The sequence below is a fragment of the Magallana gigas genome, chromosome 3, assembly GCF_963853765.1.
Source record: "Magallana gigas chromosome 3, xbMagGiga1.1, whole genome shotgun sequence".
NCBI lineage: Eukaryota > Metazoa > Mollusca > Bivalvia > Ostreida > Ostreidae > Magallana > Magallana gigas.
The window spans coordinates 20,469,266-20,494,617 of record NC_088855.1 but is presented as its reverse complement, the minus strand read 5'-3'; the positions used below and the strand labels follow the sequence as shown (position 1 = coordinate 20,494,617).

The following is a 25,352-nucleotide window of genomic DNA, read 5'->3' as shown; positions in this document are numbered from 1 at the left end:
TAGCCCTCTGTCACGTTTTCTTACCCGCCTAAATATAACCTAATAAGACATGTATTTCAAGACAGTAACCATGTATTTTATATTAATGACCCTTAATATGTGATATAATATATTTATTTATTACTTAAATATGTCTGAATATTTTAATAATACTATAAAGTTCACCATTACCGCCTTTGTCAAATAAAAAATAGCCATTATCTGACAAATCTGGGAAACTGACATTCAAAATCAGGAGGTAAAGGATTTTATTTTTATTTGACCATTTGATGCCTTTTAGCAATAAATTTCCTATGTAGAACAGAAAAAGGAAATCCTTAGGGCAGAAGTTTAAAAAAAACGGTAAAAAAAATGTGCAAAATTGATTTATTTCAAGCAAATTCCCATAGGGTTCTATGTTAAAATTTATAAACTTTGAGGTGACCCCCTAAACAAACTATGCGGTAAATGGTTTTTTTTCAATTAAAAACAACGATTATTTTATTAGAAATTCATTTTAAAAAATTGCATTAAAAATCTATGGCAGAACAAATTAGACCCGGTCTCGTTAAATGTTACATTGAATATAGGCAACATAAGTAGTATTTATTTAGTTCTATTCAAATATAGCTCGAAATCGATCCCCGTACATTTGTCATTTTTTTTTTACAATTAAGGGTAGAGGAAGCTACCCCACTTCCTCTGCCGTAACGGCATACAGTTTATTTGTTGATATTCTTGGATAAGATATTCAAATTGGTTTTTTTCCTTTATGGATCCGTTACCCTTTACATTTACCTCCAATTTTTATATATTAGTCTAGCCAAACTTTTTTAATGTTTCTATATAGGTGGGAACAAAGTTAGACAGAAAAACTACATGCTACTTAGTCTCATTACAGCAGGTCTTTTTTTGGTGTCTCTGTTGTTATGTTCTTTTCTACTTTATTGGTAAGCAAATTACTTTAAATAATTAAAAAAAATTCAATGATTTTTTTTCTCTTACATGTATGCACAATTTCTAGTAAATTTTACAAAACTTGATACTTATATTCTTTCAATTATTTCAGTCATTGTGATGAAGTAAAAAAAGAAAGTGGTATGTTTATTTTACGTAAAGAAGTTAACTTTGTTACTCGTTTTGTTTGATCAAGAAGTTTTATTTTTGGATTATTAATTAAATTAATTCATAACAGCTAAAACAAATTTGATTTAATCAGACGGGGTTTTTTTTCAGCAAAAAGCCAAGATAACATGCCTTGCAGAGACGATGAAACGTTAGATGAGGAAAATGGGAGAAGTACTGTACAAAATGACGACCCAGACCAATTAGATGATTCTTATATATACAACAATCTAAGGTTGGTAGTAAACAGAAAGAGTCTTTGGAATTCAGTTCCAGCTTTAGTATATGATGAAAGTCTGCCAGTGAAAACTTGGATAACTTTAATACATGTTCATGGAGTCGCATTTTCGTATTTTCGAAGTTATAGTTTTGATTTTCGGTTTTTTTTAGTCATTTATGCTGGTTTTTTATCATTTGGCGTTTAGAAATATGTACAGTGTAGTCCAACTCAGTTTTAGGAGATGACGATTTATGCCGTTTTATTTTTATTCAAGAAACACCTAAGCTGTCGAATTTAGTCCAGGAAAACGTAGACAGATCTGCTACATTTGAAATGTGAATTTGATATTACAGAGGAGCTACAAGGGTTCGGCTTCTATCAACAAATCATTAATCTGAGTTGGTACCAACTGCTTTTTCAAAAAGCAAACAACATTAAAAAAAAAACTTTTAATGCAAATGTAGCGATGTTTAGAGTATTGTTAAATAATTTACCGTCGATAGATTGACAAAATATTCTAAAAAGTTATTTTAAATTTGTTGTTGCTAAACAGTGTTTGTTGTATAACCTATAAAATATTATAAGTAAGTATGTAAGATTCTAAAACTCTGCTCGTAATATCAGTATTATACATTTCTTGCCTGATGTTGAGGAAGATGTGAAGATTTATAATTCCCTGGAGAAATCATAATTCCCGAGAGCAACGCCCGAGGGAAATATGATCAGGGCAATAAAACGTTCCATTTCCCTGTCATTGTCATGTTTTGTCATCATATTCAACCCTTCGGAAGCCACTCAAATTTTCATTTCTTGCGTATGAAAAGTCCCAAACGATGCAATCAAATGATTAATTTTAAAACTTTTCATGATTATATCAGCGTTTTTTATCCTTTTTATATCAGAAAACTAACAAAGAAACCGTTAAATATTTATTACGTTTCTGCTTTACAAGAGTTGAAAAACGATTAGAACCAAATGTATTCTTTATCATCCCTTGTCGTTCGTTATAATTATCATATGAACGTTTTGGAGATGTGAAGATTTATTACCCCAAGCAAAATAATATTTCCCTCGGGCGTTGACTTGGGAAATGCGATTTCTCCTGGGAGAATAAATCTTCATATCTCCTCCACAATCATGCAATAAATATATAATAGCCTGTAGGGAAAAAAATCTATATGACGCTCTGTATTTTATTTTATCTTTTTCCAAATGTTTTGAGGATCAACATTACGCATTAATAATATTTTGCATTTTCAGTTCCTTAATCAAATATGTTTTGTCAATATATAATATCTAAATACATGTATAATATATTTTCAATATAACATGCGGTGTTTAATCCTTAAAAGATGTACGTATACACTTGATCATGGCGTGTAAACATTAAATGACTTTTATGATTGTTTATCGATACTTCTTTTTACATTATGCGCATGACAGATACGTAGTTGAGTAATTCTTTCTACTAAAAATCTGTTTTGAAGTAAAAGCATTGTACATTGTGCCCTCAATGTCATATCAATGTTTTCTGAAGTCTGTAACGGTATCTGTGCTTTAATCCAGATATCTATTATAATTAGTTAACCGTATACCATTTTGTCAAGTACAATATCTATCATTAGTGTAGAACCATTTTTGAATAAAAATGTAGCGAAGACACAACGTGTTTCTGTCACTGAATTAAATCACAAGTCAGCTGTCTGTTGGAACATTACAAAGTCTTAATGATATATCGATATAAAGAAGAATGTACAATTAGTGCCTGTACATATTCTCAAACAATCAAAATCAATCAGGGAAAGAGAGTTTACCCTTGTATTTAAAACTCGGATTACATGTGATTTGTTTGTAGATGGTTTCATACAACAATAGACAAAATTAAAAAAAACAAAACAAGTGTTTTTTGATATTAGTACTATGATTTAGACACGTGTGTTTTATAACATCAATGAAATGAAGTTTTCTTGAATGTACTAAAATAACTTTGATTTTGGTGCGATATTTTCAGAAAAACAAACGAGAAGACCCTCAAAGTTTTCATTTCAATTACTGTTTTGTTCTGATTTTGATATCGGTGCGATATGTTCAGTAAAACAAACTAGAAGACACTCAAAGTTTACATATCAAATATTGATGTGTTCGGATGCCACTTTTGTTTTAAAATATTGAAATTAATTTTCATTCATTTGTATTATCGATAAACTTTTGCGTTAATTATTTATAAGGAAGGTGACTTTTTTAAAAAACCGAATGGAAATTTGCAAATTCTCTCGAATATTTAATCGTTATGCTTATTCATATACAGTGTTGGACATCTCTGATTGATATCGATTTAATTAAAAAAACCAAGAAGTGTTTATTACTCTTCCAAAAAGTTGACCATTTTTATAAACAAAGGTTTAGAAAAGAAATAATTATAAATGTGTGCGTGGCATGATAAATCCGTTGCTTCTTTAATTAGTGAAAATTAGAATACAAAGTATCACGATAATAACATCTCATTTTAATATTTAAGGCTGAAATATTCTCCAAAATTTTTATTTCAGCTTTACATTGTTAAATTTTCAGTAGTCGGAACTTTTTTTCAATATTTATCATTTTAGGTTATTTCTATACCCCGGTAATACATATAATTACACGCATTGTATTTAATTTGTTATTACATCATTTGATTTTTATCTACAGTATGAGTTTTTTATTTCAAGAAAATTTCACATATCAACATGATTACTATACTATTGTAAGTGATGTACATGAGAAAATAAGATTTTCCTTCTTCTTTCGACAGAGGCGGCTTATGGCTTGCAAAAAGTCAATATATGCTCATACAACAGGTTTAATTGCATTTCAATTTTCAAAATTACTTGTCTTCAAAATTTTAGAATATGTAAAAAAGAAGTTGTAATTCTCATATTTCTTCATATTGTAAATGCATTGAATTTTTTTTCAAAGTGTGGAGTTAGTACATGTAACATCAATTTTCAATATTTAAAAATGATACTAATCGACAAATAATCATTTAGTTTTATATTATACATATAACCATTGATAATTAATATACATGTATGATCTTCACACTTATTGATAATATAAAAGATGGAAGACAGTTATAGTAGTAGTATTGGACATTTTCGGTTGGATGAACATTTACTAAATAGCGACTATGATTTGTTAGTATGGAACACATTTCTCACTATAAGTGTAGAGTGTCACTTGTAAATTTTGAATTTACCGGTTGGTAGTAAATACATAATTTACAAAATGACAACTTGTAAATTTTGTATTTGCTACCGGTCGTTAAGTTCAAAATTTACAGCATAACAATAGTTTAAGGAAATATATGACGATAACCTGATATGTTCTTTCTTTATACTGGGAAGGGTTTAGATGAATCCCCCTTAAATAATTATAGCCAGATACCTTTGTCTTTGAGGCATAGACTATTACGACTTCTGTTAACACATAAAATCAGAAATGTTTTCGTTTCGTCAAAAATACTCTATTGTCTAAAACATTGCTTTGTTTCAAATATTTCCATAGGCGGTGTTCAAAAGTACAGTGAATATTTTTTCCCTCAAAATTAAAATTGTCACTGTCAATAAACTCGTTAACAAACAGATCTGCAGATACTGATAATATCAGTTATATACGGCACATTTTACTATTGACTGTGTGGTTCTACAGTCTTCATTCTCATATAGGCCTTGAAATGTAATTCTTTCATATTAGAGGCAGACAAACAGACACAGAGAGGCAGCGAGATATTGTACAGAAAACACCAAAGTGTTGAAAAGGAATGTGAGGAAATAAAAAATATGAAAGAGTTATGGTGAACTACCTTAACGGCTCATTCAATTGTTATTAGAAAATAGAGATAATTAGCAAAAAAATAACGATTAGGGGGAAAAAACGAAAATTATTATTAATTATCAGGAATTATTTTGTACTAATACTTAAAAAACAGGTGGACATTTTAATAATCATGAAAAACATGTGGCTGATAACAGTGTAAGTGCTGTTTTATTGTAAAATGATATATGCTTTCATTAAAATCCAAGAAGAAATAAATCAAAACCATTGATGACATTTTGAATCATTCAAATGCGATGTCGTTAATTTGATCCGCGTGTCGATTGAGTCGGACTTAATTTTTTTTCTAATCGAATATTTTAATTTTTTCTGAGTTGTCACAAAGAACGATTTTAATGAGAGTTTAATGATTTTTGACAAATTGGCGGGAGTATCATTGCATCGTGTGTCAGCACAGTTAGACACTTTGATTGTTATTATGAATAGCCCTTAAAGTTTGTTTAAAATAATTACAGTTATGTTTTGAGGAATAGTTCGAAAAATTCAATACATATGTAAAGTAAATTTGTTAAAAGTAAGACAAGTTACTATATTTGCAGTATCAATTAATTTATTTTCATGTTAATTTTGAGTAAAGTTTTTCATTATAAGAAAGTTACGATATTGGATTGTCAATGAATATTGTATACACTTTCTTATTTTTCTCAATGCTTCTATGTGCGAAATGATTTAGCCGTCTTTGCTTTTTTGAAACACTCCTCTGCTTTGTCAAATAATATTAACAGATCTTGCACTAAAGAAAAGTTTAAATCAATGTTAGACAACTTCTTTCTTTAATAATTTCGTTTCATTTTGTTTTGTTGTTTAATTTTGTTTACTTTGATATATCCTTCTTTTTCTTCGCCTCTTTTTCTTTGGAAATTAACAAGTAATAACAAATGTTAAATTTATGCTTGCTGAAGTATTTCATGTTTTAGAAAAGACTTGGTGAAGCTTCTATTTGCTATTTTTGACAGCTTCTGAGAAAATATTTTAATGCAGTTTTTGCGTTGGTCTGAATTGTTGCGACAATAACTGTCTAATTATTATCGTTATCTTGTATTTCTAAAAACTACTGCGTACGAATACGATTTAAACAAGTTATTTTATACAAAAATTGTGGGAAAATGAAGGTTTTTACAATGAAAGAGTGAGATATAGATGCGAGCTCAAATCAGCCAATCAGATCCTATTTCAATAACGTTTTTTTTAACATGAGACAATTAAAAAACATATATACATCATTATGCATCATTATGTACACCGACACCCAGTACAACATTTCATAGCATTAATTAGTATAACAATTCATACATTTAAAAAGATAAAATATCCATATAGTTTCTGTCATGGATGGTGTGGCCTTTGGTGTCCTTATTATGTTCGTCCATGTTACGCTATCCTATGGCCTTACAGGAGGTAACATCTGTAGGTATAATGCCACGCATAATAGGTAAGAACCGACAAATTTATAAAAGTAAAAAAAATCGATTAATCATTATGTATTTAACTCAATTGTTCAACATTTAATTTGTTGCATTTCAATTTGCTAATATTTTTTAGTGTGAACGTTTTTCTTCTTAACTTTTTTTAGATGAACACTTTGTTTACGATTACCTCTGTCAAACTTTTTTTTAATATTTTACTAGGTGTTCTAAATTATCGTAATTATCTATTTTGACCCCCTTTGGTTCTCATGAATATTACGATTGTGTGAAGGGGTGGTTGTTGGAATTAAAACGATACATGTTTTAAGAAATCTTGAGTTTGTATTACGTATAGGAAATTTATACAAGTTGTCATGTATTCAAGAATATTCTAGATGCTGTAGGAACTATGAAGAAAAGAATAATAAATGCGTAGGTAGGTATAGGTTTGCATAGCACATTCTAGATTAGAGTAAATAATTTACCAAAACACGGTAAAATCCTATCATATATCTTCATTAAACTGAATCAAGTAGAGCGATTAAGCAAACAAAGATTTAAAAAATAAATAAATAAAATAAAATCGATAAGTGTATTCTATAAGACAAGTCAACCTGTATCAAAGGCCACTCTATTTTTTTTAATATAATACCAGAATGCAGACCCGGTTTTTATGGACTGAATTGTCTTCAAACATGTGGAGAAAACTTCTATGGCAACTTATGCGAACATAAATGCGACTGTAATGAAACACAAATCTGCCATCGTGCGTGTGGATGTTTACAAAAAGTGGACCCAAGTAAAAATGACAGCTCAATGTCAGAGAACTCGAAGGTATCATATTATGCAGCGTCATGTCCAACGTCATTTGATGCTATAGTCATAAGTCAAGGTATCATTTATTGCTACATAATTTTCATTATCTATATAAATCTAATAAATATAATAATCTATATAAATTCCAGTCACATTGCAATTCTTGTCAAACAACAAAAACAAGTTCTGGGTGAAATATGTATGTTAACAAAATTGTCACTTCTTTATACAATTACTAAGTGACATCTCCATTTGTTAGAATTCAAGGTTAATACGCATACCAACATTTTTAGTACTTATAAGTTACTTTAGACAAGTATGCTACATATACATGTAAGAAGTGATTTTAAACTCAAAAGAATGTATGTTAGTCTTGCACACAAAAGATTTGATATTTCTCCTCCTCATATGGTATATATACATTTTTATTACATTATCAATACTGTTGCATATACAATGTAACTAACTTTTTGAACTCTTTTACATTTGTACCGGTCTACCGATAAGCCAACTTTCACTCATTAAAACTTCGGTTTAACAAAATTGATATATAAATGTAGTGCACAGAAGAAGCCTGGCATCTTAGAACTTATTCATATTTAGCTCAAATTTAGCTCTTGTGTATTTGATTTCATATTTCATGAATAAAGTAATTAATAAATAACGGATTGCCCTGAAAATGAGCCCGAAATATAATAGGGTTAAAGACAAAGAATTTTTTATCAAACCTCCAATTAGAAAGAAAAAATATGAATAATAGGTTATCAAGCAATAAAAGTACCATATGACTACTTTTTTGTGTCACGTGACTATTAACGACCGATTTTTTGCTTGACAGGAGGTATTAACCTGTCGTTAATTTTAATGACTGCTTTTTATGTATAAAAACTCAAAAAGATAGAATTATATCGTATGGGTATTGTTTTGTATTCTTTCTTTCTTTTAGAGTTCGTTTAACAGTTTGATGAGTTAGAATATATGACATTAACTTAAAAATTCTAATATAAACTATAGATATGTGTACAACATCACTTTTTGTTTGTAATTTATTGTCCGTTTACAAATCATGACTGATGAATGGAATATTTCAGTTTTTAAATCTGATAAGCAATTAATTGAAAGTGATAATAAAATTACATACAGACAGTTTAAACACAAAACAATGCGATAAGTCAGTTTATCGAGAATTTATGTGCATTGCACCAAAAAGGGACTGATTGTTGATGAGATTTGATGCAAATCAAAATGGGAAATTGCAGCGACTTTGGTGGACCTCTATGCCGAACTCAGAAGAGAAGATTGTGATTTTACAACAGATTCTGAATGTTAAGTTACTGTAATAGATTAAGTTTGCAACGATAATTTCTGAAAATAAAGTGTGCAATTAAAGACCGAGAATTTTGATTGTCAAATGAATTGTTTTCACTGTTTATATTCATTTTTAAATTTACGCCCAAAATTAACGTGCTGTATTCAGTTTGTCTGCACGGCCTGGTATCCAAAAATAAACATTCAATGTTTATACATTGGCGAAACCACACAAATTATATTACAGTAATATTGAAGCTGGTTAAGGAAAAAAAATCCGGAATGCTCCTGATGACGTTATGCGACAATCAAAATACCTTTCAAATAAAATGTTAAAATTGTTGATGTAATAAAACAATCAAACACACTTTATGAGCTAGGTCAACATTGGTGAAATAATGCCTCTCGATCTTACCCAATCGGTGATCTGACCTGGCCGTTGGCGTCTGTCAGATCAGGTCACCTAATAGGTTAAAGTCATTGTTTCACTGTTCTTACCTCGCAAAAGGTAATTAATTGTATATTGTTTAACATTTGTTGTCGAAATGTAATTTGTATCAAATGTTTCTTTAAAAACTGGGAAAGTCGGGTTATTTATTTTTTTAATAGAAATAATTCATTGTTAATTCATAATAGTATTGAAATTCCTTTTTGTGTGTTTGCCATAAAATACAGGTTCAACTCTGATGAAATATATTATTCAATAAAATATCTTATTGGAGCAGCAAGTGTTTCTAGTGCATGTACATGTTTTGTTTAGATTGATACATTTTAATGTTATATGTACATCTGTATATAGTGTCTTAAATACGTACAATGTTTTACAAAAATGTATGCTGTGATTGAAGAGGAGATGCACTGGTAATCTGTTTCAGTACTATTTTCAATTTTCAAAACTTCTTTGTTCAAAAGGCCCAACTTTCCCACAGAAATAATAAAATGGAAATTTCCTAGTGATAATGTATACAGGGAAATATTCGCCCATGTTTTATGTTTACGTATATACAATCTTTAAATTTGGTTGATGTTGAATAAATAAAAATAAACCAAAAAAACTCTTTAAAAAGAGATGACCATTTAAATGAACCACTGAATAGAAAAGAAATGATTATAAATATAGGCGTGGCACAATGAAATGATACTTCTTTAGTGAAAATAAGTATACAAAGTATAATGATAAAAACATCTAATTTTAATACGTAATTTAGTTGAGATATTCTCCATGATTTTTTTTTCAGTTTTACATTGTAAAATTTTCAGGAGTCAGAATGTTTTTCAAAATAGTTTATTATTTTAAATTATTTGTATAATTACACGCGCGCGCTGTATTTAATTAATTTGGTTTACATTATCATTTCATCATTTGTTTTTTATCAATTGTATGAGTGTTTGATTTCTAGAAATTTCATATATCAACATGAATACTATAATTACAAGCGATGTACATGACAGAAAAAAAACCCCAATTTGAACATTTTGTTTTCTTCACAATTGAGATTTTCCTTCTTCTTTCGACAGAGGCGGCATATGGTTTGCAGAAAGTCAAAATAAGCTCATTCAACAGGTTTGATGGCATTTCGGTCTACAAAATTTCTTGTCATCGAAAATTCAGAACATGTAAAAAAAATTGTAATTCTCAAAATTCTCATATTCCTCAATATTAATATTGTAAATGCATTGAATATATTTTTCAAAGTGTTGGTGTTGGTAACATTAATTTTCAACATTCAAAAATGATACCAATCGACAAATAGACATTTGATTTTATGTTGTGTACATAACCATTGATAATCAATGTACATGTATGATCTATCACACTTGTTGATTATATGAAAGATAGAAGATAGTAATAGTAGTAGAATTAGTAGTAGTAGTAGTACATATAGCAGAATTTGGTAGAAGTTGAACAACCACTTTATCTTTTTTCTATTTTTATTTCATTAGTTTTAATGTAGATGTCTTTGATTTTTGTTCTTTCCAACTTTACGTTTAGGCTTTGATTAAAATTCCAACTTTAGTTTAAACAAGTGAAAAACTGTCAATGTGACAGCAAACCGGGTTTTGCTGTCTATGTGCTAGGTTTCAGCTTATGACAATATTGCGTAAATTGATTGGTTGCCAAGTAAGGATCAATTAATTGATATTCTCACAATGAACAGTTTAAAATCTTTGATAATATTCATTTTAAAAATAATTTTACAGATATATTATAGAAGAAATTGTTATATTTTATCAAAACCGTTTTGGTTTTGGCATCATTATACTAGACATCGTTATTGAAAAACCCTTCGAAATTGTTTTAGTTTAGTTTTTTATGTTACTACTTGCATAAACACCAACCTCCACATTTATATCCGTCATTATGGAAGGTTATATTGAAAAAGCACACAAGTAAATGCATAAAAAATTAAATTAAAAAAAAATTGTTCTTCTTTAATTATTCTTGTATAATTGTCAGGATAAATAAGTTGATATCGGGAACCTATATTTGGTAGACAACTTACGAAAAAGGTAATTTAAAAAAAAAAAATCAGTTAAAATAACTACTAAAATGAAAACAAGTAAAGAACTCCAATTATGTTAAAAATAACATTTTATCTAGATCTGTGTTTATGTAGAATTCTCACATTTTCTTTAAAACTGTATGCTCTATTTTTGTTTCAACTTCAGAGGGTTAAACTTATTTTAATGAATGCTAGAATATAATTTTTCTTATATTCAGATTTTTCCTTGGAGAATGCACTTAAAAAAATAACTAAGCATGTGTAAAGTTTGAAAGAAATAACTTTTTATGAATGGGAAAAACACACCCTAAAAATCTAAGGTTGTATAATTATGATTTATCAAATCAAAACCTGCTAGTGATTTGAGACTTCTCAAAATCGCATTTTCAAAATCCAATCGAGTAAAATAGCATGTATTTAGTCTGCAAAACTTTTATTCAGAAGGTTCGATGGTCGTGGACATTAATACTATTTCAATCTCCTTTTAAAGAAGAGCTCTGTATAAAGATATCGGAAATAATAATTAATTAAATTTAAAAGCTAAAAAATTTTAATTTTTTTTACTAAATGATAGTTTACAGCTCAACAAATACTATCTAAACATTTAAAGAATATATGATGGCTAGTTTGTTAACCACCCATCCTCCTTAACGTAATAATAATTCAGTATTTTAAAAACTTAAATTTTAAGATCCAAAAAGATTGTCATCTTGTTAAAAGAAAGGTATTCATTGAGTTCCAAAAATTATTTTACCCAATTCTAAATTAAAGCATGTTAGGATTATGCTGTAATCAAATAATTATGACATGAAGGAGTACCACGCCTGATCAGTGGTTTCACCTGCAAAATTGTAAATCTCAATTTCGTAAAATAAGAATCATAGAGTGCATATTGAGTTTTATCATATATAGAGACAAATGCTCTTAAGCAAAAACTACAGCCTATGAGTGTTTTGTTTTCAAGCTGAAATATACACTATTTTGAAATACCTGAATTTGAAATAACTTTCCTGATACAAATAAAGAAGTTGTTACAAACGATTTAGAGGTTTGGAAAGTATACACACACACTATTATATAACCAAACTGAATACAGTTTTTAAAAAGGATTTGATAAAAAATATTTAGTGTTTATGCTATTTCTTTATTCCTATTAACCGAGTTTACTGCATATGAAAATGTATGGTGTAACTGAAGAACTAATTTGAATCATTTTAATGGGATTTTAAAAGTAAGGCTCTCCTAATGTCTAAAAGTGTTTGTTAGTAAAAGTTCATTTCTATGTTTCTTTCACCATGCTTGCAAACTGGCGAATGGGTAAAATCACTGACAAAGGGATGTGTTTGTATGGTTTGTAATTCATTTATGTAAATCCAACAAAACTTTTAGATTTTACGCCTGTGAAGCTTAAACATTTGTCATAGGATTTGGGTTAGAAAAGCGTCAAAGGAAACAAACGCTTTTTAAAGTCATTATCAGGAACTGTTTGATTGAATACTTTTGAAAATTTGAAGTAGGATAAGTACCACTTACTTTCTTATAACAAAAAAGTGTTTTAAGTAGGTTCACCCAAAAACCACCATCAAACAGATATAGTAATGTATATTATACAAGTGTACAGAGTTTCCTTAAAATACGATACCACATGAATCAATAAATATTACGTGATTTTGAATGATTCTCGTGAAAGTTAGTGAAAACTTCTAGCATTTTCTTATAGAGCTTAATGCTGAAACCAAATTCATACTCGTAAGTTTCCAGAGTCCTGAAAGAGTGGATTAAAATTCTCTTTGAAGTTACACTCCTTAACGCTGATATAAGTCTGATAACATGATTTACAACCATGACTTAGACTATCTTAAAAGAAAACATTTTTATATTAACATTATTATCAATTGTTATACAGAATATTTGTTTATATCTTATTGACATGAATAAGGAAGTCATATTAATTGTAACATTACTTCCTGACACGCGGAACCATTTATAAGTTTTATTTCATTTACCATTGATATTACTTAGACCATCGCATGCTGACAATCATTCTCAAAAGCTTACTTGAACTCTCTTTTATTTTATCGTACTTTTAGAACAGCTGCACTCTTCCTAAAATATGAGAATATTTGCACAGAATTACATTTAAAACAGTTGAGAGCGACAATCAGTTCCTCCGAAAATATGATTTAAATGATTTTTTTTTCTTAAAATTTCTCTAAAAAAATATTGATTTTTAATTTGGGACAATAAACCGATGAAAGGAAAACACTTTTTCCACTGATATGTTCTTTCTTTTTACCGGAGGAGAGTTTGATGAATCATCCTTAAATGATTACAGCTAGATACTTTTGTGTTTGGTGAATATTCTGGAACGGATTCAGGATTGTTTTCGTTTCGTTAAAAATACTCCATTGATTTAAGCACTGCTTTGTTTCAAATATTTCCATAGGCGGTGTTCAAAAGTACAGGGAATATTTTTTTCCCCAAAATTAAAACTGTCACTGTTTATAATCTTATTAAACAACAGCTTTGCATATACTGATAACATTGGTTATATACAGCACATTTTATTATTGACTGTGTGGTTCTGCAGTCTTCCATACAGGCCTTGAAATGTTATTTTTTCATATTAGAGACAGACAAACAGACACAGAGAGACAGCGAGATGTTGTACAGAAAGCACCAAAGTGTTGAAATGGAGTGTGAGGGAAAATATGAAAGAGCTTGTGCACTAACTTAACGGCTACTTTAATTGTTATTAGAAAAAAGAGATATTAGCAAGAGACGTAACGATTAGGAAAAATAAAACTAAAAATATCATTAATGATCAGGAATTATTTTGTACTAATACTTATAAAAAAACCCAGGTGGAAATACTGATAATCATGAAAAACATGTGGCTGATAACAGTGTAAGTGCTGTTTTATTGTAGAATAATATGATTTTATTAAAATCCAAGAAGAAATACATCAAAACCATTGATGACATTTTAAATCAAAAATTCGATGTCCTTAATTTGATCCGCGTGTCGATTGAAATTAGACCTAAAAAAATTCAAATCGAATTTCATATTTCAATTTTATTTGAGCTGTCACAAATAACGAATTTAATAAAAGTTTAATGGTTTTTGACAAATTGGCTGGAGTATCATTGCATCCTGTGTCAGCACAGTTAGACACCTTTGATTGCCATTATGAATAGCCCTTAAAGTTTGTTTCAAATGATTACAGTCACGTTGTGAGGAATAGTTCGAAAAATTTAAGTAGATTTGTTCAATACATATACAAAGTTAATTTGTTAAAAGTAAGACAAGTTACTATATTTGCATTATCAATGAATGTATCATGTTAATTTTGAGAAAAGTTTTTCATTATAAAACAAGTTACAATATTTGGGTTATTAAAGAATATGTGTCTGCATGATAATTTGATCGTTATGAAATTATATATTGCTAAAAAGTGGTGACTTTGGGTTTAATCAATTTCCTGTTGAAGTTAAATGTAAGTTTAGTATTGTATGCATTATCTTATATTTCTCAATGCTTCTATGTGCGAAATAATTAAGCCATCTATGCTTTTTTGAAACACTCCTCTGATTTGTCAAACAATATTCATAGATCCTACACTAAAGAAAAGTTAAAATCAATTGAGACAACTTTTTCCTTTAATCATTTCGTTTCGTTTTGTATTTTGTTTATTTATAATTTTTACTTTGATATATCCTTCTTTTTCTTCGCCTCTTTTTCTTTGTAAATTAACAAGATATAACAAATGTTAAATTTATGCTGAAGTTTTTCGTGTTTTAGAAAAGACTTGGTGAAGCTTTTAATAGCTATTTTTGACAACTTCTGAGAAGATATTTTAATGCAGTTTTTGTGTTGTTGCGACAGATTAATGTCTAATTATTATCGTTATCTTGTAATCTCTAAAACTACTGCGTACGAATACGATTTAAACAAGTTATCTTATACAGAAATGGTGGGAAAATGAAGTCTTTTAAAATGCAAGATGTGAGCACACAACAGCCAATCAGATCCTATTTCAGTAAAGTTTTTTAACATGAGACAATTAAAAAAAATATACATCATTAATCTTCACCGACACACAGTACAACATTTCAAAGCATTAATTAGCATAACAATTCATACATTTAAAAAGATAAAATATCCAGATAGTTTTTGTCATGAATGGTGTTGCCTTTAGTGTCCTAATTATGTTCGTCCATGTTACGCTATCCTGCGGCCTTACAGGAGGTAACATATGTAGGTATAATGACACGCAGATTAGGTAGGTACCGACAACATTTATAAAAGTAAAAACAAAATCGATTTATTGTGTATGTAAGTCATTTGTTCCACATTTAATTCATTGCATTTCCATTCATTAATTAATACAGTTTATTGTTGACGTTTTACTTCTAAACTTTATTTAGTTGAACTCTTTCTCCTTTGTTTATGATTACTTCTGTCAAATGTTTCTTTAATATTTTACATGGCGTCTTAAATGATCGTAATTACCAATTTTCACCCTCTTTGGTTCTCTCGAATATTTTGCTTGTGTGAAGGGGTGGTTGTTGGATTTAAAACGATACATGTTTTAATAAATATTGAGTTTGTATTACGTATAGGAAATTTATACAAGTTGTCATGTATTCAAGAATATTCTAGATGCTGTAGGAACTATGAAGAAAAGAATAATAAATGCGTAGGTAGGTATAGGTTTGCATAGCACATACTAGATCCTAGTTAATAATTTACCAAAACACGTCAAAATCTTATCATATATCTCCATTATGCTGAATCAAGTAGAGCGATTAAGCAAACAAAGATTTAAAAAATCAATAAATAAAATAAAATCTATAAGTTTATTCTATAGGACAAGTCAACCTGTATCAAAGGCCATGCTATTTTTTAAATATAATACCAGAATGCAGACCCGGCTTTCATGGAGTGAATTGTCTTCAAACATGTAGAGAAACTTCTATGACAACTTATGCGAAAATAAATGCGACTGTAATCAAACACAAATCTGCCATCATGCATGTGGATGTTTACAAAAAGTGGACTCAAGCAGGGACGTATATACGTCCCTGACTCAAGTAAAAATGACAGCTCAATGTTAAAGAACTCGAAGGTATCATATTATGCAGAGTTATGTCCAACGTCATTTGATGCTATAGTCATAAGTCAAGGTATAAATTGTTGCTACATAATTTTCATTTTCTAACTCATTTCATTTTTCTTTATCAATTGCTTATAACTATATAAATTCCAGTCAAACAACAAACCAAGTTCTGTGCGAAATATGTATGTTAACAACATTTTCATTTCGTTATACAATTACTAAGTGACATCTCCATTTGTTCGAATTCAAGGTTAATACACATACCAACAGTTTTATTACTTTTAAGTTACTTTAGACAAGTATGCTACATATAATTCTAACAAGCGATTTTAAACTCAAAAGAGTGTATGATGTTAGTCTTGCACACAAAGAATTTGATATTTCTGCTCCTCATATGGTATATGCATTTTCATTACATCATCAATGCTGTTGCATGTCCAGTGTAACTAACCTTTTGAACTCGTTTACATTTGTACCGGTCAAATTCGACCGGTAAGCCAACTTCCACTCATTATAACTTCGGTTTTACAAAATTGATAATGTAATGCACAGAAGAAGCCTGGCATCTTAGAACTTATTCATATTTTGCTCTTATTTAGCTCTTGTGCATTTAATTTCATATTTCATTAATAAAGTAATCATTAATAACGAATTACCCTGAAAAAGAACCCCAAATATAATAAGGTTGAAGACAACGATTTCTATTAATCCTCCAATTAGAAAAAAAAATGTTAATAGGTTATCAAGCAATAAAAGTACCATATGACTACTTTTTGTGTCGCTTGACTATTAACGACTGGTGTTTCGTTTAACAGGAGGTATTAACATGTCATGAATTTTAATGACTGCTTTTTCTGTATAAAAACTCAAAATGTAACAATTTTGACAGCTTGGTTTTTTGTTTTGTTTTGTATTCTTTCTTTTAGAGTTCATTTATCAGTTTAATTATTTAGAATATGTAACAGTAACTTAAAATTCTAATATTAACATATATATCTGTACTACATCACTTCCTGTTTGTCATTTATATTCTGTTAACAAATCATGGCTGATGAATAGAAAATTCAGTTTTTAAATCTAATTTGCAATTAATTGAAAGTGATAATAAAATTAAATAGAGACAGTTTAAACACAAAACAATGCGATAAGTCAGTTTATCGAGAATTTATGCGCATTCACCGAAAAGGGACTGATTGTTGATGAGATTTTATGCAAATCAAAAGGGGAAATTGCAGAGACTTTCGTCGACCTCTATGCCGAACTCAGAAGAAAAGATGATGATTTTACTACAGATTCTGAATTATAAGTTACTATTCTAGATTTAGTTTGCAACGATAATTTCTGAAAATAAAATGTGAAATTATTCATGACCCAGAATTTTGATTGTCAAATGAATTGTGTTTACTGTTTATATTCATTTTTAAATTTACGCTCAAAATTAACGTGCTGTATTCAACTTGTCTGCACGGCCTGGTATCCAAAAATAAACATTCAATGTTTATATATTGGCTAAACCACACAAATTATATTACGCTAATTTTGAGGCCGAATAAGGAAAAACAATTTGGAATGCTCCTGATGATGTTATGTGACAATCGAAATACCTTTCAAATAAAATGTTATATTAATTTATTTAAGTCTTAATATTGTTGATGTAATAAAACAATCAAACACACTTTATGAAGTCAACATTGGTGAAATAATGCCTCTCGATCTGACCCAATCGGTGACCTGACTTGGCCCTTGGGGTCTGTCAGATCAGGTCACCTAATAGGTCAGAGTCATCGTTTCATCATTTTAACTTCGCAAAAAGTAATTAATTGTATATTTGTTCGAAATCTTATTTGTATCAAATGTTTCTTTAAAGACTAGAAAAGTCGGTTTATTTAATCGTTTAATTAAATCATTCTTTATTAATTTATAATTGAAACTACTTTTTGTGTATTTGCCTTAAATACAGGTTCAACTCTGGTTAAATATATTATACAATAAAATATCTTATTGGAGCAGCGAGTGTTGGTTGTGCATGTACATGTTTTGTTCAGATTGATATTTTTAAGGTAATATGTACATCTGTATATAATGTCTTAATTACGTACAATGTTTAACGAAAATGTATGCCGCGGTTAAAGAGGAGTTGCACTAGTAATCTGTTTCAGTAATATTTTCAATAAATTGCTAAATTCCTCGTTCAAAAAGCCCAACATCAAATAAAGTCCAACAAGAAATAATGAAATCGAAATTTCCTAGTAATACCGAAAATAAGAAAACTTTCGTCTTTGTTTTATTTTCGCCCCGTTCGCCCACGTTGTCAGCGGGCAAATTTTAGACAGGGCAAATTCCAATGTCTCAAATCATCTCATAGTAAGCACAAACGTGACTTGGCGAATTCAAGACGGGACAAAACTGTTTGCAAGTTAAAAAGAGCGAAAATTACACGAGGCGTAAATAATCCAGTATACAGTTTGCATATACAAGCATTGTGTTATAAATATATACAAAGATAACAAAATTTTGTGCAATTGTTGAGGAGTAGTTGCACTAACAAAACCTTCCTGAATTTACAGAATGATTGATTCACGGGCCAAACATATTACAAATAAACGAATGGAAAAAGCCCAAGTTAATGTGTGTTCCTGATGTAATATATGGTTTGAAATGAAATAATCTGTATATTTAGACAAATATCATTATTGTTATTAAGTCAACTCGCGTTCTTACTTACCCTGTTTTTTGATATTTCTTCCATCAAAACTTAAGTCGTGCAAACAAGAAACAAACTGGCTCAATTTTATATTTCAAAATCGGTAAATCTTAATCTCTATATATGCTCTTAATAAATTCCCGTTAAATATATTCACTCTTTACGTAATTATTTTATATTATTTGAATGCAAGAGTATATTTTAAACTCCCATTGACTTTGATCCGCCAAAGGATGCCCAACACCTTAGTCTTATTTTTGCTGTTTCGGACTACTTAATCGAAAATGAAAGTAGTTTTTGTAATTAATTTAACAACAACTACACATCTTAAATAGGTTGGAATATCAAAGGTATAATCAAGTACTCTCGTGCAGACATTTCGTAGTTTATTGGCATAAAGTCTTGATTTTTAGTATCGGTTCTTCAGACAGGAAACAGAATAAATTTAGTTCCGTTGAACACTACTGTCTGACGAATTGTTCTCTTTCAAATATATCCATAGGAGGTATGAACGTAGAGTTGCTTAGTTTAAAAATGCGGTTTTAAAACCCTTAAAAAGGTTTATTAATTAAAGTACAATACTTCTACAGATCTGAAGAGATTGCCTTAATATGTTATTCTTATGTTAGAGAGAGAGACAGTCAGAGACAGACAGAGAGAGAAAAGAAAGAGAGATTGTATAAAAAAAACATCAAAAGGATAAAAGATATTTTTTCTGCGAGGAAATAAATGTCCAACTGTTCTAAACTATTCTATTAGCTTACATAACCATTAATTTGACTAATTTAGCAGCATTAACAAAATTAAATATCATCAATAATTTCCAGGGATTTTTTTTTGATAATAATTATTTAAAAAAAACAGGTGGCTTTGAATGAAAGTAAGTACCGATTGGCAATCAAATAGCAAGCTATAGAAATTATTTTGTTAGAGAAGTGATGTTAGTGTTTTTTAATAAAAATGTATAATTGGTTTTATTTAAATCTGAGTGAAAAGCATCAAAACCGCTTGATACCTTTTAGGGTCATTCAAATGCGATGTCGTAAGTATTATCCGTAAGTCTATTGGAATTTGGACATAATTTGATTATCAATGGAATTTCTTTTTGATTTGATTTGTCACAAAGAATGATTTTATTAAAAGTAGTTTTTTTTTATAAATTGAAGATAGTTTCATACCAAAGATTGCATCGTGTGACAACAGTTTTAGGTATCTATCAATATTATCATTAATAGTCCAAAAAGTTAGTTTCAAACTAGATTTCAGCTGTGATATGATGGACAGATCGATAAATCAGATAATATTACAAAAAATTTCTTTATTGTACAAAAAAACCCCAATATATTAATTAATATTTACAAGTATTCATGTTCAGTTTGAGAATTGAATTATGCATGATCAGAAAGAGGTGATTTTGGCTCAAATTAATTTCATGAGGAAGCTATTAAGGTTGCTCTATACACCCATAGTTTATTCCAAGTTTCAATAGAGGACCACAAAACATATACTTATCAAATATTAAAATGATGATAGGGATACTATAGGTATTTTTAAAGAATTTTCAAATGTTTTTTCGTGTTTTTGTAAACTAATTTTTAAAAAGTTAACTATTAAGAAATTGAGAGTCATATGATGGATATTTCCTTCGGACACCTAAAAATAAATATTATACTTCTTAACATTCAAATATTTTATTATTGCAATATTTTTTAGTATTTCCCCAAAACATAATTTTTCATATTTTCTTACTCTGTTGATAAATCGTCTGAAAAAGCTGCTTGAAGTTATAAGAAAAAGTATTTTAATAACTGTGACATAAAAAATTGAATAAAAATCATTCCAAATAAACACAAAAAATATTTTAAATTTTATTTGGTATGAAAGTTCCTCGGGTAAGAGTTATCGTTCCTTAGTCCCAAACATCTTGGGGACTTTTCATTTCTGAGTTAAAGAAAATTTCCTAAATATCACGATGGAATGATAAATATATACATATTTCATTATAGGCCTATATAAGTGAATTTGTTCGCTTTAATGCAAAACTAAGTCAAATAAATAATGGGGAAAATCAACTAATAGGATTTATGTATCCCAACCTGAGAGAAATTCAAAGCCACCCTCCCATCCCCTTATGATGGTTAGGAGCATCTGTCAATATTAATGTGGATTAAAGTTTATTATAATTAAAATACTTTCACCTGTTTAGAATTTTCTTTCACAGTGTTCAACTAAAAAATACGTTTTATAAAATTTTGGAAAGTATTAAAAATTTTATTGTCCTCAACGGGTTTCAAACTCAAGACCTACAGGTTTGAAGTGAACCCACTAACCCACTAAGCCACGCTGTAAGATATCTATACTCGGAAAGAAACTATACTTGATTTTATTGGGTTTTTTTAACGATAAATAATACGACACAACGTGAAGGTGTCACATTACTTGTAAGTAGTGATTTTTCCAATTGACACATTAAATCTAAGACTATGCATTTCACAATTTTTTTAATAGAGCGGTCCCCATACAATTCGCCTCAGTTTAAATCAGCCAGTACCGGAATTGCATGCTTCCAGATTTACTTTTTTGCGTACTGCGTCATCAAAAAGTGGTGTATAGAGCCACCTTAAATGTAACCTCAGTTTGGTTTAACATTGTCTTTTATCATCCCCACTGCTTCTGTGTCAATAACAATACTGTGATGATTTAACTGTCTTATCTTCTTAATAACACTCCTGTGACTATCTATCTATCTATCTATCTATCTATCTATCTATCTATCTATCTATCTATTAATTATAAATCAAAAATAGGTCATAACTCCGGGTTTCTATTTCACTTAGTCGCAAACGCTTAACAATGGTCGTTAACCAACACCACAACACTTTTTATATTTTTATCTACATTTAAATTAGTAAAGGCTCTCAATTGCATATAATTGTACTGCACTATACGCAAATTTAATAATCAAATATATAAAGTTACGGTTTTTAATTCATTCAATTCAATTCATCGATGTTGCTATGGGTTATTATTAATGAACGTTTTTATTTTATATTACTTCATCAGCAACTTGTGGCCATTCTATGTCTTCTTCACTGTGTGACTCTGAACATATTTCTGTATTATGCAGTTTTCATTGTTTGTTTTAAACCATTTCAATTAATAACTCTTTTAGTTCTTATCTTATTTTTATGAATTGTGGTTTTTAAATCGTTGATTTTTCAATTGTTTATGTTTTAACTATTTATAACAGGATTTTAAGAAATATCTACAGAAAAATGGACACTATAAAATAACTAACTCTACCGAAGTGCACAACAGTATTAATAGAGCTAGAATCATCAAATATTGAAAACATTTCTAATCTTCAAGTACCTGTTGTTTGCAATTACATTATTTTGTCAATCAATTTAACATTCCGTGATACTATAAGTCATTTGATTAGAAAACCTAATCTTAAATCTTTAATGGTGTTTTGGATACACAACACACATTTTAATGATGACAGACCTTTTCACAACAGTTAATAAAAATAAAAACTTTCGTAATTTTGTATAAAAGGAGAAACCAAAACTATTGTTAACTCTGAAAAAAAGGACATATAAACTCTGAAGTACATTTAATTTAAATAAAATCATTTCCCTATTTCTATATAAAAGAATATATATAGCAAATGCTTATGAGTTATAGGAAGTTTATGCATATATTTAAAACGATTACATATCGATATCCAGTGGAGTATTTTGTTGTATATTAGGAATCATGAATATTGTGGATCTTGGTTTTCATATGATCGTCCATGTTACGCTAACGAACGGCCTTACAGGAGGTAACATCTGTAGGTATAATGACACGCATTTAAGGTAAGAACCAACAGAATTATTAAAAGCAAAAAATGTTGATTTATTATAATACAGTGTACGTAATTTTACTATAAAGTTTTTTTGTTAGCTTTTTCGCTTTAAATTGTCTAGACGTGTTTTAGTTTTTTTCTAATATCGACGATTTCGTCTTTACTTAATTCTATTAAACACTTTCTTGTTTATTAACAGTATCTTGAAATATTCTTTTAAAATTTGACTCAAGGAAGAATCTTCATACTTCTTATATTCAGAAATTTAAGAAATTTCCACACAGTCAAAAACACCATATTACCAAATAACAGATGTATATGAAACACTAATGCCCCCTCAGTTAGACAAACATTATAAGATTCAACAGATTGGCAGTATACATAATGGGCAGTATGCATGGAAATGAAATTGACCTTTTGAACATAAAATCAATAGCCGTCATCTAACAGTACTGTTATAGATGCATCAACCTATCAGAAGACGTGTCTAAGTTACGCACTGTGGACTTGAATCACAGGTACCTCAATTAAAGAGCATTCAAGGAATAGTCTTTAACATTTCATCTTTGGCAAAACACGTTTTCTTGATATAACAGTAATTAGTTTGCTCAACCTTTACGGCGAAAATGCACTATTAAAGCAAATAAATAGATTTTTCCGAGTACTAAGGGCATAACTCTGTCAAAAATTGCTCGATCGTACCTAACACCAAACTGAACCTAAATATTTGTATGATAAATCTGTTTACCGAATTTCATTTCATTATATGCTACCTTTACAAAGAATATGAACTGACCGACCGACCGACTGACTGACCAACAGACAGCAGCAAAGCGGAATGCCCTCCCTTTTTCAAAGGGAGGCATAATACTCGTACATTTATCAATGAAATTTACTTTCTAAATGAATAGGAGAAATAAATGTTTAAAATAAATCATGTAAGAGCGCTTACAAGAGCTTATAAATATATAAATAAGTTATATTTTAAAAACACTTTTTGAAACCAAATGTCTTGTTTCTAGTTCACAAATCATCATTAATGTTATTATTTTTAAAATGTTTAAATTAATAATTCTACAGTAATTTTGAATTACAATACAACGCGATATATTTCTACGCCAGTGTTCCACCAGAAATACATGTATAGTCTTTGTTAGATTCTAGACTTTGGTTACTATTTTTGATCTTTCATTTTGGAATGATTGAGGGTTCAAAATTATATACGTAATAGAACATTTCAAGTTTGCATGTCGTCAGTTTATACAAGTTGTCTTGTATGTACTTTTCAAATTCTCTTTCAAGATGTTGTAGGAACTATGAAGAGAAGAATAATAAATGTGTAGGTAGGTTTACGTTTGCAAAACACATGTATGAAATTGAAATAATTTGCTTTTACTAGGCAATATTTTTTTTATATATTTGCATTTTTCATACTAAAGTTCAGCGATGAATATGCTTTTTTTAATAACAAAACAATGAAAAAAATATTATTTAGGTACTTTTTAACTTTAGATATTTCAACTTGTATAAAAAGTCATATTAACGTGTTCATATTGTCAGAATGCAGACCCGGCTTTTTTGGTGTAAACTGTCTTCAAACGTGTGAAGAAAACTTTTATGGCATTTTATGCGAAAGTAAATGCGACTGCATTGAAACACAAATTTGCCATCATGTATGTGGATGCCAACCTGTTTCAAGTTTGATAAATGACAGTTTAACAACAGAGAATGAGACGTCATCATATTTTGCGGAGTCATGCCCACCTTCAACCACTGTAGTTCTCACAGGTCAATGTATCAATTATTGCAAAACAATTTTATTTTGTACATCAACTGACTTATTTTATTAATATATCTAAGTATAATATATATATAAGTAAGTGATAAAAATAACAGGTTATTTTTATCACTTACTTATTTCACTTACTTTTTTTCTTATAGCAACCATAAATGGCACACAACCAAAACAAGGTTTGTGCATGCTATATTCATTTATCATGAATTAAAAGTCAATAGTTACATGTATATTAAAATTGTATAACTTATCCACATACATGTATATGATTGTCACATTAATATTTTAGTGTATATAGCTAGTGATATTAAATCTAAAACAGTTGCAAGATTTTAGTGATGTTAAAAGTTTTATATTTTTTGCCCTGCATTTTGTGCATGAGCATAATCAACCTATTTAAAGATTATTTAACAATTTAATAGGTTTGAATGGTTAAGATCCAGGAAATATGATATCGCAGAATGTCGTATTTTATTTCTATTTATCGCTCTTGACTAATAGGAACACTTCCTAACGTGTTTGACTTCGAATCAGGTTCAAATACAGAGGAACATATTGGAGCAGCGAGTGTCATGAGTGTATGTTTTTTAATCGGAATATGGATATCATATCGGTAAAAACTTCAATAATACCGGTATTTTGGATTTAAAAA

At 29.2% G+C, this 25,352-nt stretch overlaps 2 long non-coding RNA genes across 2 annotated transcripts; both read left to right on the top strand.

Moving 5' to 3' along the window:
* The first annotated feature begins 800 nt into the window (after positions 1-800).
* LOC136273349 (uncharacterized) lies at positions 801-2,977 on the top strand. Its single transcript, XR_010711536.1, has 4 exons — positions 801-929; positions 1,049-1,077; positions 1,216-1,339; positions 1,599-2,977. It is a non-coding gene; the product is annotated as an uncharacterized lncRNA (long non-coding RNA).
* Positions 2,978-22,768: 19,791 nt separating this feature from the next.
* On the top strand, positions 22,769-24,705 carry LOC136273396 (uncharacterized). Its single transcript, XR_010711607.1, has 3 exons — positions 22,769-22,915; positions 24,208-24,248; positions 24,466-24,705. It is a non-coding gene; the product is annotated as an uncharacterized lncRNA (long non-coding RNA).
* The last annotated feature ends 647 nt before the right edge of the window (positions 24,706-25,352 follow it).